General features: G+C 39.2%; 1 protein-coding gene across 1 annotated transcript in view; it reads left to right on the top strand.

The window, feature by feature from the left end:
* Positions 1–18,768, top strand: part of TBL1X (transducin beta like 1 X-linked) — a 193,928-nt gene that overhangs the window by 39,419 nt on the left and 135,741 nt on the right. The window contains 1 exon segment of the mRNA XM_030944983.1: positions 15,730–15,802. The gene's annotated coding sequence lies outside the window, so the exon portion shown is untranslated.

The following is an 18,768-nucleotide window of genomic DNA, read 5'->3' as shown; positions in this document are numbered from 1 at the left end:
TGCCTCCTGTGCAGTGTCTATAGTAATTGTAAGACATGGTGGCCTAAGGTTTGGTTTAATTTATAGACATAGGATGTGTTTCTTAGGCAGGGCCATATAGTGAAAGATTGGTGCCATGGGGGCTCTCTGCTCTGGTTTCCACAAACTTCCATCTCTGCTCCTGGAGAATGCCAGAGTAGGAGAAGGCTACCTTATCAGCTTGTTAAAGGTGGGTGTTCCCGGGCTTTAGCCAGGGTCATCTTGCAGGTAGAATAGTTTCTAGCTGCCTATTTGCCTGAAAAATCTGTCCATTATATGTTATTTGAACTCATTATGAGTTTATATTTAATTTCAGCCCTGAAGGACTGGCCATTTCTGTATCCCTCATTCACTTCAGGGGATTGTGGGTATATTCTGTAGGTTCTCAAATTGCTGTTGGTCCATTGGTAGTTGCTAATTAGAGAAGATAGGTTGATAAACCTCATGTATGTGTTTCAGTTTCCAAGATTCCCTAAACCCTTGGCATATACTTCATTACCAAAATAATTGAGAGCCTGCACTCAGAGTGATGGGGTAGTATTATACTGGCTTTGTCAAGATTGGTACTAGGAAAAGAAAGAAAAGGATTAAGTGATGGAAAGAGGAAAACTCATTTCCTCTTCTTCTCCACTATGGCTTCTTTTGGTTTATTTTTATGCCAAGGGCAAGAAAATTATTCATTTAAGGACAATATTTACCTGCTTCTTTTAACCTCTATCACATAACATTGCTAAATACAGGAATGCACATGCAGTATTTATGTTGTTGTGAGACAAAGATATGCTCTTAACTTGGCCTGATCTGAAAACAAAAACTCTTTTGGTCAGAATCACTATGGCTTTTATCAAGTCTATATAATTATGCTACAGCCTGTAGTGTTAATGATGTTTACAAGTACCTCTCGTTTCCCTTTCCATTTGGGATTAAACTGGTTCTGTATAAACACATACCATGTCTTGATCAACAATGTCACTGAAATATGTAAAGCAGTGCTCATTTAATGTATAATGTTAACAGTACCGCTTCTTGTTCTGTGAGGTTGCCTTTCTTGATAAACTTTTGGTTCTTAATTCATGACTATTGTGACTGAATCTGCATTTTCTCTCCAGATACTTTCCTGGGCTCTGCTTCTGTTCTGAAGAGCTGTTAGGAAGTGAATGGCAATTCATTCAGTATTTTGCAGGGCTCAACCACCTGCTGTCAGAGTAGGTCAGAGGATAAACTGTGACTCATTGCAAGAGAGTTCATCTCAACTGGTGGCCACAGTGAGACCTGAAGTCACTGGAGTTATGCAGCAGCTCTGGAGAGGGATTTAACAAAGACTTTATGCAATACTGACAAAAATGTGTGGAAAGCAGAACATAAAAAATAACGGGAAATTCTCCATTTCTCTTTGCCCAGTAAAATCTTAATCGTGATGCAAGCACCTTCTTTAAGGTGAAGATCACCTTGTTATTTCAACACTGGTTATACTTTTCTGTCTTCTGTTTGACTTTTGCAGGCATAGTTAGACTCTTGACTTTTCTGTTGCACAGAAGTCAAATCACCTCTTCTTTCCTTCAAACTGCATAGGGTCAATGTGACTGTTAAATTGCAAATATTTTGATAAGGGTTGTTTTGACAACGTGCAAAAAGACTTGCTGCAAAGAACAAAATGGCTGAATATAGAAAAAAATTTAATTTCCTTGAACTTAACAGGATAGACTACTTAGACCACTGATTTTAATTTCTGTCTTACCCTTTTTCTAAGCACTTTCCTTTCTTCCTTTGTCTTTCAAGGAGGGAATTTAAAAGATGAGCATCCAAAGCTGGAAAAAAAAGTATTAAAAATAGTCCTCTAAAATATTAAAAAGTTTTGAAAGAAGTAATTTAAATGGAAAAACCATCATGTCATTGGTGATTGCTTTTACTTCAATATGTATTTTTTAAGGAATTTTCCCTTGAAAAATTCCATTGTTCTAGGTACATTGAAATGCATGGGTATCTTGCAGTAATTCAGAGTGGAGTTTTTCTGCTCTCTCATATTTGCCTTTCCCCATCTCAACAGGCTGTACCCCAAAACAATACATTGACTCATTTTCTTACTCTCTTTTGGTACTGCAGTGGACTTACCTTGACTTAATGTTGGATTGGGTGGAATTGACTCAGAGCAGTGTCTGACTGCTGGTCACTGGTACAGGTCATGTTTCAGGGAAATTGGAAGGCTCTCCTTTTTAATCCTCCCTGGAGGTATCTCCAGTTATTTACCAACATTTTCAGTGAACTTAATACCTGTAAGAAATGTTTTACTGTTATTGCATGGAGTCATAGCTCTTTCAGATAGCATGGGTTGTTTTATTGTTATATTGATATTTAGGATAATTGGGATGTAAACTTTATTTAGCATGCTTGATCGTCAGGAAGGCGTAGAGGTCTTTTAGTATCTTGCATCATTTTCCTGTTGCTCTAAGTAGATGACATGATATTTTCTAGCCTTTTTTTTTCCTTTTTTTAAAGAGATATTTGACTCATATGTCAGGTAGCTGCAAATCAAAAATCTAATCCTGCAAACAGCAAAGCACACAGGAAGTTCTCTCAGATAAGGATTTTTACTGACATGGAGATTGCTGAGGTGAGCAGTGGTTCACTGCATATAGTAAGAAATCCTTGAGTGGAATCATTGGCTCTTAGAAGTGTGAAGGTGTCTGACAATTGTCAGCTTTAAAATATTTTTTACCTTTATAATAATTACTTCAATGAAAGCATTCCCATGTGTCTTATCAGAGAAAATAAGAATTCTCCATAATGTTTCTTTTAAAAGCCTTTCTCAGAGGTCTCTACTATGCACAATACTCCTCTTCTTGTATCTAGAGCAATTTTGATAGGCTTTGACGAGGCAGTTTATTTTGATATGCACCATAGGAGTCTATTAAATAGAATACCAATAGATTAAAATTCGTATGATACTACCTTTTAAAAAAATTTTCTTCATCAGTAGGTCCTGCAGGAATAATAAAATTGTATCACAATAATGTTTTTTCTTCCACGCTGATACTTTTTGCTTTTAATGACATTAGCCTAGTTTAATACTCGACACCATTTGGCTCAGTAATAGTATCAGGTATTTAGGTCCAGCCAATTCATACTAAGAGTTACTCAGTTTCTATGTAATGCAAATATTTCTACAGATCTTTCAACAAAGCTGTAACTTCGTATCTCAGCAACCAAGTTTGTGTGCTAAATATGGGGAACTCTGTTCTGTGGAGAATCCCCTGGACTTCGGGTGTATTTCCTCGTACTCAGTTGTTTTGTGTTTCTGAGACCGAGTCTGCTTGGCGTTGAGGTTCAGCATGGTTTGGTTTCAAACTCTGGCTGTGAGCAGCCTTGCCAAGTGTCACCTGTGACACCCTGGAACCAGTGGTGCCTCGCTGTAAATAATAGTGTCCCACAAGGTTCAGTGTTGTTTAACTTGGTCATCAATGGCTTGGATGAAGGGCAGATGCCTGCTCAGCAGGTTCACTGAGGGCACAAAGCTGTGAGGAGTGGCCAATACCCCGGAGTGCTGTGCAGCCCTTCAGAAGGACCTCAGCAGGGTGGAGAGATGGGCAGGGAAGAACTGCCTGGAATTCAGCAAAGGCAGGGTCCTGCACCTGGGGAAGAACAACCCTCTGTACCAGGACAGGGTGGGGGCTGTACCTGCTGGAAAGCAGCTCTGTGGAGAAGGACCTGGGGGTGCTGGTGGACAGCCATCTGTCCATGAGCCAGCAGTGTGTCCTGGGGGCCAAGAAGGCCAATGGGATCCTGGAGGGCATTAGGAAGAGCATTGCCAGCGGGGAGGTGATTCTGCCCCTCTGCTCAGCCCTGGTGAGGCCACATTGGGAGTGCTGTGTCCAGTTCTGGGATCCTGAGGACAAGAGAGATATGGAACTCCTGGGGCTGGCTTAATGGAGGGCAACAAAGATAATTAAGGGAGAGAAGCCTCTTATGAGGAAAGGCTGAGAGAGTTGGACCTGTTTAGCCTTAAGGAGAGACAATTGACAGGGGACCTAAACAATGTCTGTCAGTATCTGCAGGGAGACGTCAAGAGGACAGAGCCAGGTTCTCTTGGTGGTGCCAGGCAGTAGGACAAGAGGCAGTGGGCAGAAGCTGAAGCACAGGAAGTTCCACCTGAACATGAGGAAGAACTTCTTTACTGTGTGAGTGACCACACACTGGAACAGATTGCCCAGAGATGTTGAGGAGTCTCCTTTACAGGAGATACTCAGGAACCATCTGTACACAATCCTGTTGGATCAGATGTCCCTACCAGTGGTCTCTTCCAGCCATAACCATTCTGTGATGAATTTACTTGATAACACTGAATAATTCCACTAGGATGTCATAAAAGTCCTAAAAATGATGGGAGATGTAGTTGCTAGTCCAGTGCTCAGTGTCTGAGTGGCCAGCTGGTTACTTTGTGTGGAGAACTTGAGTGGGTCTTTGTGGAATGAGTAGTATTAGGAAAGTTTAATTGCTGTGCTGCTGCTTTGATGCAAAATTCAAGAGAGTAAACTGAAGGAAGTAATTTTGGTCTTGTGTGTTTTGCCTTTGATCTTCTGAATAAATTTAAGTTTACTGTAAATTTATCAAAGTTAAGAAACTCAAGCCAAAATCATTACTGAAGTCATGCCCTTAGCAAACCTGGTAAAATACCACTCATAAAAGTTTTAAGTGTTCCTCCTGTAGTTTCTTTCTTACTTTTTATGGCCATATTGTTTCTGGTTTACAGGTTATTATCCTACCTGACATCTGCATATGCTGACACATTATCTTATGTTAGATCTATGCTCTCACATCATACGTGTATATGCACACTGCATTTACAAAATACATTAATCACAAGATACTCTTCAGTGTTAGAAAGGAGTGTAGATAAACATGTTTAGGAGCTTTAGATTCGCTGGATTTGAAGGGCATTAGGCTTCCTAATGTAGGCATAGGCTCTGTGTTTGGCTTATGATTTTTTTTTCCTTCTTTTTTTTTTTTTTTTTTTTTACAATTTGGATATAAAGATTAAAAAATAAAGTTGCAAGGTTAGTCAGAAGGAGTGAGTGGGACCTAGTGACTAGAAATGGAAGTATTGATGAGAATTCGTCCAAGTGTGTTGTGGCTTGAAAAACCTCTTTCTTTCATGCTAACATCAAAAACACTGCTCAGATACAGATAATTCAGTATTCTTGAGACTGAAAAACCTCTTTCTTTCATGTTAACATCAAAAATACTGCTCAGATATAGATAATTCAGTATTCTTGAGACATTAATTGAAAGATCAAGCACCATAAGGCAGCAGTGCAAACTTCCTTAATTTAGTCTCATAACTGTGTATTATCCCTGGCCAGTAAGGGTAATTTACTGTAAATCACTGTGATTCTTGTCCTTCCTGATAACACCATATCACATTGTCAGTTGAAACACTGCCTGCTCATTTTTGCTTGCAAACTGTGATGCTTCTTTTTCTGTACATATATGTACAAAGATCTCAGTATCTGTATAAGTGCAAACTGTATGCCTTATTTGCAAATCTATCTTGACAAATGTATTTTCCAATTAGGAATGTGAGTGGATTTTACTGATGGGACTTTATAAGAGATACATACATTTGTAGTCAGATAGAAGTAAATTTTGAATTCTTCTGGATATGCTACTAGTTTTCTGCATGGATATTCCATATTACAAGTTAAAAGTAGTATCTGTTTGTATGGATAGTAGGATGTATCCATGTTAGTGTCTGTTAGTATTAGTAGTATCTGTTGTATGGATACTGAAATTTTGATATATAAATATCATGTATATAGATTCCCAACTGCAAACACCAGGAAATAGTTGTCCTAGTTTGCAGATTCCTTACTTTTTGTCAGTATAAAGTATGTGTATTTTATATTCCAGGCGTCATAGACCAGGAACCTCACCAGAATTGTGCCTGATATTTATCTGCAATTTTAGGGAAGCATAACCTTTTCCATTATCAGAGACCAAAGGGCTAAACTGATACATTCAGATCCTGCTAATGAGCACAGAGGACAGAAAACCAATTTGCAAGCTGGGACAAATTACACTAATGCAGTTTAATAGAATGCTGAGTGATGCTGCAGTTCTGTAGGAGATGGGTCATGATCAGCCTTGGGAGAACTGGGTGTAGGATAGATTTTCATCAGTTCTGTTGTAAAATGAAACCTAAGGCAGCATGAACAGGTTTTCCCCTCACTGCAGCTGGGCAGTGATGTAGCTGTGGAGAGTATCTGCCTCTTCCTGTAGCTGACTCAGCTCAGCTGGCCAGCAGTAACGTGCTGGGTCATGCCAGTTCTGTGGCTTCTGGTCCATACCCTCCTTCAGCAATGCATGAAAGTGCTCTGAAAACTCAAGTATCTAGAAGGTACATATTTCATCTGTGGAAGCAATGTAGAGAGTTGTCTACAATTTCTCTGAGGTAGTGTACGGCTGCAGCATTTAATTTTATAAACACTGAGTTCTATACCACAGGCTATTAGCAGAAGTGATCCTGTCTGCCGTAGCTATTTCTGAGCTGTTTCCAGTACCAGTAGTGGGTTACCCTGTGAAGCTGGATCTAAACAGGAAATGGTTATGGTATAGATGTGATAATGAGTGAAAAAGAGAAACCAAGTTTGAGTGTAGCTAAGATATTTATTTTCTGAGAAGGTAGTGTTCTGCTTGACTAGAATGCTTGCTTTATTTATAGAAAAAAGCTCCCATGTCCTTAGCTCACAGGACAGTTCTGGCTCTGCCAGTTGCTTTGTAGAAAAAATACTTTTTGGAATGTGACTGCAAAACATTCATGGCATTTCTTGGCAAATAAGATATCCTGAGGATTAAGGGAAAGTAGTTCTTGTTTTGTCTAGCTCTAGTAATGTTCATGTTTTGGGCAGACTCTCCACAAAGATAGGATTTTTGGGAGTATTTGATTGTAAGAGTGAAACTAACACTATGATGTGAGTAGCTAAAACCTACTGACTTGTGTAGGCACCACAAAGCTGTTTGGTACCAACCAGTTAGTCCCTTCGTCCGTCATGATTCTTTGACTTAGTGCTCCTACATTTTTAGGTTTTCTGTGCCTTTTTCTTGTGAAACCAGGAGACTGACACTTCCAGGATGATCTAAACTTTTGAACAAAAGAGCATTCAAATTATAAACTCAGAATCCTGTATAGATTTTTCAGGAGAATATATCAGTGTTGATGTGAGCTTCTGTAGAAGTGGTTACCACTGGGCAGCTTTTGCTCTGGCAGCTAAGAGCAAGTATGTGTGAGAGGAGGCGGCCTAGCACCTAGTGACTTGTCTGGATGGAATTGCCACAAAAAGGCACTTTCAGTGCCGGCTGAGGACATAGAGACAAAGTAGGTGGAGGTTTGGCCTTTCTGGGTATCTTCTGTGTGGCTCCTCAGCAGGCTGGTGTGGTAGACAAGTGGCCATGTAGAACCATCCATTTAGAAATTATTTTTGAGCACAGGCATTTGCTGTGGAGTATCAAGAGTGCTTGTTACTGTGTGCTGTGTAGTTCCTCTGCTTGCTGCTGGAGTTCAGAGGTGTATATTTAGGGTTAAGAATCTGAAAGTCTCAGTTGCTAATTCAGCTCTGCAAGCCCTCAGTGCCGTGTCTGAGACAGGTCACACTTATCTTTATCTCAATATGCAAATATCTAAACTGAGAAGAACATCTGTTAAGATCATAGGAGGTTGTGTAGATGATTTAATGGTTGTAGCAGTCTGAATTAGGTAAAGTGCTGTGATAATGCCACTAACATGTCTCTAAGCCACCAGGGTGACGCTGCTGTGAGTTAAATGTGCTTCTGCAATGCATTAGACATGATGCTTTTGTAGAGAGGGAGAAATGCTAATGGCATTTCCTAAAGCCTTCCTGAGACCTCATTTGTAATGTTGTGTCCAATGATCCTTTGCAGGGAGCAGAAAGATGGATTTGGATTGGAGCAGGTGCAAAGACAGTTTAATAAGCTGCACAGGAGATTTGTTCTGGAATGACAGTAGAAAGTTATGAGATGAGTTTTTGGATTTGAAGTGTTGAGGTCTCCAAGAGGTCTGAAGGGAGACTGAAACTGCTTGTTTTGATTATATTTATTTGGCATTAACAACATGCTGCAGTCTTTCCAGTAGTTGCTAGTGGATAAGAGAAAACATGCCTTTTCTGCTCTTCCTCCAAACCTTTTAATAACCCTTTAATAACAATGTATTTTACTTGTCTCTTCTAGTCCCCACCTTCTAACATTCATCATGGAACCAATTACTAGATCTAGGGTCAGGAATGAATGGGTCCCCTCAGGAAAGAGAACATACAATAGATATTTTTGTTCTTTTTTGTTGTGTTAAACACGGTCCACTTACTGTGATCATTTAGGAGAAGTTGCTACTTAGCAATTACTAAAACGTGCAGCTACTGCAAAGACATAGAAAATAGCAAGTTCTAAAGCTGTAGTGTAATTGTAGCCTTTCCTATAGCTGTTTTGCCTTTTGTAGGGTATTGAGAAGCAGTTTGTGGGGTTTAGATACACAATGGGAACTGCAGAACTGAACATTCATCGTGTGCTTGCCTGCAGTTGCATGTTCCTCTCAAAAGGGTCATCCTGTGTCTCTGAGCTGTGCTGAGGCACAGTGCAATGCTGGGTTGGTGGTCCAGTGCAGCTGTAGCATTCTTGAGAGAGGGGTTTGTTTTGTGAGGATGAGTGTTTGAGTTATCTTTCAGATTTCTAGTGCTAAAGCGATGCCCAGGGCTGTTACGATTAGGGCAGTTATTTTGATAGATAGTGGCGTGGTTATTGGAGGGGTTTTTGTGGGAGTAATGAATGAGGTGATGAAGAATCCTGCCAGGATACTTCCTAGTGCGAGTCGAGTGATGGGGGAAGTTACTGCGGGGTTGTTTTCATTTATTGGGGTTAAGGATGGTTAAACTGTACTGTTTGGTGCAGAGAAGTTTCTCAGTCATTTGTCACCTCCTGTAGCCCAGAAGAACCATTCTCAGTGACGTCTTGCAGTTTGGTTATCACTCCGCCTTTGCATTTTTGGCCTTTCTGTGAGAAAGTAGACTTGCAGGGAAGTCAGCGTGTCATCAGTGACCTCAGATTCAGGGAGGGAACTACAGAAGCAAAATGAGATGTGAAATTCTTTCAAAAGCTCTAAATTTGGTATTAGGTAACCAGAATGTGGGCAGGAAGCAAAGAAAAATAACTGCTTCCATTAGGTTGTCCTGTTTTTTTCAGAAAGCTGCAGCCTGAGAGGGGCATAGTATTTATAACATATTCATGGCATAGCTGCTTCCTGGTAAGTGTGCAACAGGAGGAAGTGTTGTTCTTAAATTAGTAAGTGAAAAAGTGGCTGATAAAGGACTGGCTACAGATTTCTAGATTTTATTCCAGACAGGATTTAAAGAGAAGGTTTCTTTTCAGTGTCTAATTGGAGGGGCAGATAAAAAAGTAAGATATAACTTCCTGGTGTTGATAGGCTCTGTCCACCACCAGACATTCAGTTGGCTGTGAAAAGACTCTATGCTTTATGTGATTATTGTAATTTAAAAAAAAATCTTAGGGAATGGCTATAATGTAAGCCTGGGTGTTTGTAACATACCTTGTTAGGCAGCGGTGTACTCTCAAGGAAGAGAACTGGTAAAGTAGGATATTGTTCCTGCTTCTACTAGTAACTTGCCATGTGGTTTACACGTATTTCAAAAGGAGACAAATAACTTTGAGTGGATCATTAATGTTTTAATTGAGGCCAGTTGAATGAGGCTTTTATTTTGTACCATAAAAAAGCAGTAGCTCCCATTCAGGATGAATTCTCTTTCAAAAATGAACTGAGTTCAGAAGACTGTACTTCTACTTGTCTGACTAAATGTAATAGCAAATCTTTCAAAAATTCTGGCCATAACATTTACATTAAACTGTTAAAATGGATATGACTTATAATTTACTTTGAGATCAAATACAAAAAATGTGCTAGAGATTATGTTTTAATTGAAGGGACTTACACTGTGGAAAATTTCTTTCTGTTCAACATCTTACAGATCATCAGTCTGGGTGGAAGAATGCACAGAAACCTTTCATGGACAATTGTGTGACAGCAACTGCGCTGTTTATATTTAAACATTTCTATTACTTTCTAGCAATGCCCTTCACTATGAATTCCTGTAATTAGTGGTTCCTGAAAGTATCAACACCTCCTCTCTCCCTCACCTCTCTGAAGTGTGAAGCTCAAGAATCAAAGAAATGTTAACTATATTGGCTGTAGACTGTATAAAGTATAATCCCAGATGATTTGTTTGCTGGAATGTTCTAGGACTTACCTGTGTGACCAAGTTAACTAGCACCAACCAGACTAGAACAGCTGTAATGATGATGCTAAAGTCGGCTTGCTCTATGAAGAGAAATGTTCTGAGGTGAGCTGGGATTCTTTTGGATGAGGATTGTTAAGCAAAAAACGTTTTTATTGCCAAACCCTCCCCACCAGACCCTTTCATGGAAGATTTAAACTAGTTCATTGTATGATTCTGTCACCATTGCAATGGTAAATCTTCCATGTTAGGAAACCATTAGATGGTGAGAATCATTATTTTCCTTCTTCTTGCGGGCTTTGGGGAGGCACAGGCACTTCTGATTTTGACGAGGCGGGGAAAAGGGGTGATTCTTGGCTTGGTACTTGTGGTTTTTGGGGGAAAATGATGGATCTTCATTTGTAAATTACTGTCTTGAGCTTTCTGGCAAGGACCTATGTGTGGGTGTGAACTAAGTGTATTTTTCATGTCACTGGTGATGGAAACTAGAATATAAACACTGTGGTACAAGGGATGCCAGGATCTTGTGAGGAAGGGAAAAAAATCAGAGTAAAAAGATTTCCTAAAATAAAAGGAGACAAGTACTTAGAGTTGTTCTATGGCTTTTTGGTCGGTTTACTGGTGTTTTTTCTTTTTTTTTGTATTTTGAGGGGTTTCATGTTGTGTATGTGTTGGTTTTTTTTGTTCTTTATTTAATTCAGAATCAATCTACTACTAATAGCTGTGTTATTAATTTCCTGTTATCCTAGCTAGCAAACCCATTTGACTATACTGATTAATAGGAAACTCAGAGTGCCAGCTTTGGAGTAATGCCTCAGATCACAAGTGATAATTGGTTTCTGTATGAGTTGTAGTCATTGCATTAGTTAGGTTTTGAAGCCCAGTTCCCAGAGCATGATTCATATTGACTATCCTCCTTTCTCCATGGGAAGTGACAGTGGTGAATTTCCTGGGTCAGGCAATACTGGGGATGGGAGTCAGGATAACTAAATCTCTTTCTGCCCTCAACACCAGCAGGAGATATAAGAAGTGGAAGAACAAGCAGTTCTCTGAATTAAATATATTCGTGTGACTGTTTGAGACCTCTTCTGAAGAAATAAGAAAAAATATCATCTTACATTATCCTAACACATATGTTTCAATTTTGAGTGCTTATCAAGATCCAAGTATTCTGAGCATTTTTATTTCCCTGTTGCATTTGGGATCAAATAAAGATAATTAGACACCACTTTAGCATGAAAGTATACTTAACTCAGTGTGACTCAACAGAGGAATGAGTGATTTATTTGTAAATACTATGTTCATTAATGATATTAAATTTATACCTGAATTTTTTATATTGGACAGAAAAAGGTTGTGGGAAGGTTATGTTGTTGTAGTATACTTAAATATATTTGATCATTTGCTATTTAAATATAAAAAAGTAACTATTTTTCAGGATTTTTTTCAGTTAAATCAGGGAGATATTTTTTCTTTTTAGATTTAATGTTGGAAGAACCAAAACCTAATAGAAATTTCTCTTCAGCAGGAAACTTCTAGCACTGAATCATTCACCTGTACTCATTAAGTAAAGCATGCTCTTATTAAATGGCCACAGTAGCAGTAATACAGTAGTAGCATAGGAGGGGTGTGTCCATAATCCAGGAGTGCAGCACAGGCTGGTATCCACCCACTGGGAGGCAGCTCCATGGAAAGGCACTGGGTGTTCTGGTGGGCAGTGGTTCTGTGTGAGAGCAGTGCTGCTGTGGCAAGGGATGCCAGCAGGATGCTGGGCTGCAGCACCAGGGGAATCACCAGCACAGATAAGGTAAAAGTCATTGTCCCACTCTACTCTGTGCTTGCCAGGCACACCTGAAGGGCTGTGCTCACTTTTGGTCCTGCTGTGCAAAAACGTGAGGACAGGCTGGGTCCAGAGAGGGGCCACAAAGGTGAGCAAAGGTCTGGGGACCTGCCTGAGGAAAGGCTGAGAGAATGGAGTGTGTCCAGTCTTGTGCAAAGAGGGCTCAGTGCCCACAGAGGTGGTGGAGACTCCCTTTTTACAAGGAGTCCCATGGAAAAGGTAATGATTAAAAGTTACTCTCGGTGAGATGCTGATTGAACACAAGAGGAAAAATTTTCATAATGAGAACAGTAATATCCGCATGGAAGCTGTGGATTCCTCAGCATTGCACACTTCTAAGATTGTCTGGATAGGGTGCACTTACCTAGACTGGGCTTCTGCCATGGAAGGTTGGATCAGACAATTCAAGAGGTCACTTCCAGCCTGGTATTCTGTAATATTCTAAAATCATCTTGAATTCAGCCTAAGAGCTCTTAACCCACCCATACAACAAAGGCAGGGAAGTTTGAGACAGAATAGAAAGATGTCTTTGGTTAGCTCATACTTTCTGGCAAAAAATCGATGAAGGTATGCTACACTCTACTTTCTTCTGTAGAATAATAATAAGAACACTTATCTGTGGTACATAGTGCCAAGAAACCCCTGTTTTTAATTAAAACTCTTTTTCCCCTCCCCCACAGTACTTAATATATTTGACTGAATCAAGGGCTGTTTTGTCTTTGAAAAAAAATGTTTTTAAAAAGTGTATATAACTTGCTGTTAACTTAGATGTAGATTGAGTTTAGATTGAGACTTAGACTCTAAGTAACTTTATTGTGGTTCATTGTAGAAGGAATTTGTTTTTAAATTTAAAAGAGTGGATGGTGTTAATCTAACAGCAAGACAGAAGTAGCTACAGTCCACAAAGCCTTCATACAGCTGCCTTGATGTCTAAATATGTAGGTGTCTGTAGTGAGGTATTTAAATGCCTAAAATTCTATTTCTGCACTGCTGGTTGGGCTTTTCTTCTGCCCCAGTTCTTCTGGGATCCTGAAATTAAGTGTTCCTGCTCATTAGCCCTTGTACAGATCTCTTTAGCACCCGTCATTAGAAGTGAGTTCTGCACAAAGCGTAGCAGCCATGGCTGTGGCATGCTAATCACAAAGACTGCCTAGGAACCAGGAAAACACACGGAGTTAGTTGTTGAGAAGAAATTTGGAAACTGCCAGGGCAAGAGGGAAGCACAGGAAGTGAGTGGGGGAGTAAAGAAGTGGGAAGAACATTGGAAGGTGAAAAGCGATATGGAAACATGAACAGATCTGTGAAGGGTGCAGAAAGCTGAGAGATGGAGAGGAGTGTGCTGGTACAGGAGAGCTGGAAGCTAATGGGACTCTGGGTGGGAGCAATATATTGTATAATGAAGTGGTTGAGAATGCTCAAGTGGCCACTGAAAGGAGGCAGGGAGGCAGGACTGGGATCCCAAATAGAAACTGAGCCTAAAGACAAGAGTGGATGGGGGCAGTAGCACATGTCCACAGGATTGGCAATAATGATGCTTGGATGAGAAGTTTTGAGGGAGACTGAATATCTATATTGAGCAAGATGGAGCTTCTCCATTTCAATGGCTACTGTCCTAAAAAAGCCAAGCTCAGAAAGCTGCCTTGAGTAAAGAGCTACAAAGAGCAAGTCCTGCAAAGCTGGGAAGGCACAGAATTAAGATTGTCTAAAATATGTTAACTGAGCTCCCCGGGACATTTGCATTATGATACAGTTTTAAATTCTATGATCTCAGAATTTTATGGTCTTTCCAAGTGGAACAGATGTGTATGAAGGCTGCAGCAAAGAAGGACAGCCTCTGGACACCTGCTTTTATTTGTTGTAGAAACCCCAAGACAGATAGTGAATGGGGCAGCTCACAAGTGAGGGGAGATGTGTGTCGCCTTAACTGGGAAACTAGGTGGATACAGCTTCTCCAGGAATTTAGTTAAGGTATTACAGAAAGCTAAATACTCTGAAAAAATGAGTTTTAGGAACCTGGTTGAACAGCAGAGTTTGTAACACTCCTGATTCTGAAGTTTTCTTGTCTCTGGGATCACATGATGCCCTTGGCAGGGGTGTGTTGCTAACTGGCAGCACCAAAGGGAGCTCTGTCCAAGAAAGGGCATTTCTGTCCCCAGATACAGAAATGGAGAGCACAGGGCAATGCACTGAGTGTGTGGAGCTGTGCTGTGGCCATGTGGAATGCAGCCACTGGGTCGAGTTTCACGACTCTCTTCTAGCTACTGTATTCACTGAATGAGGTTGGAGACGTGGAAAACAACCTGTTCGTTATCACCTAATACAAAGTCAGACAAACTAGATTTGAGCAAGGCTGTCCAATTAACTGCAAATCCCTGGAAAAACCCAGAAAAAAACTTCTGAAGAGCTTACCTTAAAAATTTGTTAGTTTCCACATCATTTGATATCTTATATTAGGATTTTATTTAGGGTGTTGATGTGTGTATATAGCTTGTTGACTTCTGTTTCTTTAAATGGCATGCTTTCCATACATTTCTTGTGGGAAAATATGTGCAAAAAACCTAGGAAAATCTAGGAAGTATGGTTACAGTCAGTTTTTAAATTTCTGTTGGCTTCTGGTAAAATCTTCTTTGAAAAATTGTTCCTTGCTTAATTTCCCAATTATATATTTACTTCCATGATGGAGAAGACAAAAATTATTTTCTTTTGATGTGATGTAATTGGAGCTGTGTTTTAAGGGAGCTAATTCAATCTTATCTGATAATATCCTTACCATGGTCAAAAGTAAGGCTGCAATTGCTATTTAAGGAGACTGGTTACAGAGGTTGTGTCATATCAAATACATTGCTTTTCTATTCTCTTACTGTTAAATGGGCTGCTCTAAATTAGATGGTCTAATTCTGGAAAATTTGAATATGTGCAGGTGGACTTTTGTGTCAGCAAAGCCACACTTATTTAATTGGCGCTCCATATGTCTGCAAAAATTGATTCCATATGGTTGAATGGCACATTTTGAAAATGTTTTTTTAATTCATACTAGTGCCAGGAGAAAGAATAACTCTATTTTTTGAGCTCCTTAACAAAGTGACAGTGCACCTGTACACGAACCTTCTTTCAATTTTTAAAGCAGTAATTGCATACGTAGGATTTGCTTGTCACACATTAACAGCTTTAAGGTGGTTTAAATATATAGCTAACAAAGGCTTAACTGTGTGCTCTGTGTTTATACTCCTAAAAACAAGTGATGAAATATACCTAAACCATGCAATCCCACCATCTATTAGGTTGAATTTACATGAGTTTTCTTACAGAAAACTCTTTCATTTAGGGTCATGGTAAATCTAAGTGTATATATATATACTGGTCAAATAAAACCCTTTTTTTTTACATGGGGAAAACAGCTTTGAGTTTGCTTCAGGTTAACCATATTGATGGGAAATAATCCTGTGAGAAGAACTGGAGATCTGAATTTTTAAATTAGGACCATAAAAGTTGGTATAATCAAGAGATGAGTTTATGAGGAGTAATGTAAATTAATTTTTTGTTTCTTTTTATTGTGCACAGGTACCTAAGGATAAAACTGGCCTAAAGGGAAAATCTGGGTCAAACTGGGGACCTTGACTGTTCTTGCACCTGAGTAAGTGAATACTTAGTGGAAATCAGCTTTACAAAATGTTAAGACTGTGAAGTATTTTTCAGCATCTCTGTGCCTAATTGCTTGTTGTAACTTTAGACAAGACTTTGGCTTTTGAATTGACAAAGACCAGAAGTGGTAGGGTACCTGCAAGGGAGGGAATGTGCTGTAGAGCCTTCAGTGCTTTGTGGTATGTTTTGTTTTTATTGCTACCCTTGAAGTCCCCACAGAATGAAACATAGCTTATGAACAGGATTTCTTGGTATTTTGATGTTCTGCCTTTGCAGTTATTTATCTTCAGACTGATGTCTGAGTTTCTTAAAGCTTAACTTGATCTTGCTGGTTTGTAATCATAGTAAGGAACTGAGACTCAGCAGAACTGAAGGTCAGGCCAGGTTAAACATGAGGTCATCAGAGGCTGAAGGCTGAGAAGATGACCTCATGAAAGGTTGTCTTGGAAAGGATGAATGCTCATTTCACGAGGGGTGTTTTTTGAGACAAAAACTATTGTCTTGATTGGGGTTTCCTTTCACTAAAACAGGACAGTGACAGCTTTTCTTCATCAGCTTGGATGGGGCATGTGGTAGACATTCCTTGGTATCTGGAGTCCCCCAGTCCCAAACCCAGCCTACACAGTTTTCTGAAAGGCAGAGCATTTTCCATTTATCCACATAGCTTTCTTTCCTGGCAACCCAAGCATTATTCTGGTTGCAAAAAATTATTTTACATTTTGAAAGCTACGTTGATGTGTTACTTATTATTTATTGCATTTATTTAATCATACAAATTCACATATGAAATGTCTGTAATATTAATAAGCAGATACATTTTTCATAGCATGAAACTCCTTTCTACTCATAACATATTTTTTAAAATGGGCAAGTTAATTGAGTTTTCTGAAACAATTGCTAGAGCTGGAGCCTTTCTTCCCACTGGCATTTCTCATGCTAAAAGAATTATCTTTGGTTTTAGAGAGCTTTACTAAGCTGAATATCCTTACTGGTATCTACATTAAATTTTGAAAACAACACCTACCAGCTGAAAGTCTCTCAATGCAATCTGGTCTAAACTTGTTACCAGTCCTGTTTATTCCAAATCTGTGCCGTGGTTTATTCATATTCTCCTTTACTCGTGAACTTAAAAATTGATATCCATCACATCACTGCATAAAAAAGTGTATTTCATTTTGCTAGAGTATTTATTGCGTTTGTCCCTGCAGTAGAGTAGTAGACAAAAATGTCTCTCATTGCTTTCAATATTAAAGAGAATTAAATATGTAATCTAAAAATCTGCCAGGCTTTGTGAGCTATGCACGCATAAGACTTTTAATTCATTAAGAAATATGTCATGGTAGCATTTAGCATTATTGTTCTTTTATTTTAAATTAGGTGAATTACAAATAATGCCTGAGACTGTATTATAAGTAGCTGGTTGCTTTCCTGTTTTAGCAGTTCTCATTGAAGTTCTGGTTCCTTGCCTTGAACTTGCTGTGTATAGTTTTAGGAATTAAGTCTCTGGACTAGTGAACAGGTGTAAGGTTTATTAAAGAAGAGAAGTTCAGTGTTCTTAAATGATAGTGGCATGTTTTGAAATCCCAGTAGGCTCAACAGCTCTGTTTTAAATCCAGCAGGGACCTTTGAGAGAGGTTTTTGCTTTGTTTCTTTTAACTTCTATACTAACATGAAGCAAATGTTTTCATTTATTTCCTGTGTTATCAGTCCTACTCTGCATATTTTAGTCTATTGCTTTTGACAGTGATGAAAGGCAGCTATTTCCCAACCTTTTGTATTTTGGGTGCTACATAAGCTCAGCTGTTCATTTTGGGAATGTTTTCTTCTCCTGATTTGTTCGTGTTTCCTCGTTTAAAAGGCAGCACTAGAAATTCCAGATACAGTTGCAGTCTTCTTGGAATTGAAATTTAGATTTTGTGCCTATGTACATGAGGCAGGAGCTTGCCCATACAAAAGAAAGGCAGTCATTCTGCTGGACTGGAGGACCTGTGGGTATAGTGACAAAGATACTGTGTCAGTGTTGTGTTACTTTGTACTTGAAAATTGTCCTTAATTGTGGTCTAATAAGGTAGAAGTCAAGAACTAGTGAACTAAGAAATGGAGATAATCCAATTGCATTGTGTAGTGTGTTCCTTCATGAATATAGGATTGATCTCTGGGTGTTTTACCCAGTTTATTATTTGCCAGTTACTGTAGTTACCGTATCACCTACAGATTTTCTCATTCAGACTTGAAATTGAGTGCCTTGGGGCGAGATTTTCTCTGTTAAGCATGAAAATGAACTGGCCTTGGTTTTGAGAGCAACCTGTGTGCAGCAGTTCTTGTGCCTGCTGCTCTGGAAAGATCAACTGGTTCTGTGCAAATCTACATCTGGGCATGAAGCGAGATAAGTGCAGCAGTGATGTAACCCTTGCTCTGCTGCCTTCTGTTCTTTCCCAGGGTGTTATCTGGGTAGCTATTATCTGTGCCCTGGTCAGAGGCTGAAGTGAAGCTGGCTGGTGCTGGCACTGTAGCCTGTTGATACCATAGGATGAAGCTTTTTCGACTTCTTTTAGCAGTTAATTTCACAGAGATTGCTATTTTTTTTGTAAGTCACAGTGTATGGTTTCTGACAGCTTTTAAAGATGTCATATGCTCTGCTGTTTATAGCGTAGAAGTCTCTGGGGACTTAAAACTTTCTCTAAAGTATCTCTCTTACAGAGATCAATTAAGTTTCTAATTAAAGTTTTATCAACCTAGCATCTATTGAAATCCTAAAAATGTTGGTGTTTGTTGAGACAAACATAGGAGGTTTTCTAATCTCATGAGAAAATTTTTGTTGAGGATTGTTGGGTTTTTTTTTATATTCTTGAGTCTTTCTTTGTTGTTCACAGAGTGATGTTTGAATAATGGAAAGCTTTAGTAGCTGAAATTTTTAATGAAAAGGAGCCAAACAAATTTATTTAAGCAGTTTTATTG

The sequence above is a fragment of the Camarhynchus parvulus genome, chromosome 1, assembly GCF_901933205.1.
Source record: "Camarhynchus parvulus chromosome 1, STF_HiC, whole genome shotgun sequence".
Classification (NCBI taxonomy): Eukaryota; Metazoa; Chordata; class Aves; order Passeriformes; family Thraupidae; genus Camarhynchus; species Camarhynchus parvulus.
The sequence above is the reverse complement of the archived record's forward strand: the minus strand, read 5'-3'. Positions and strand labels throughout refer to the sequence as shown.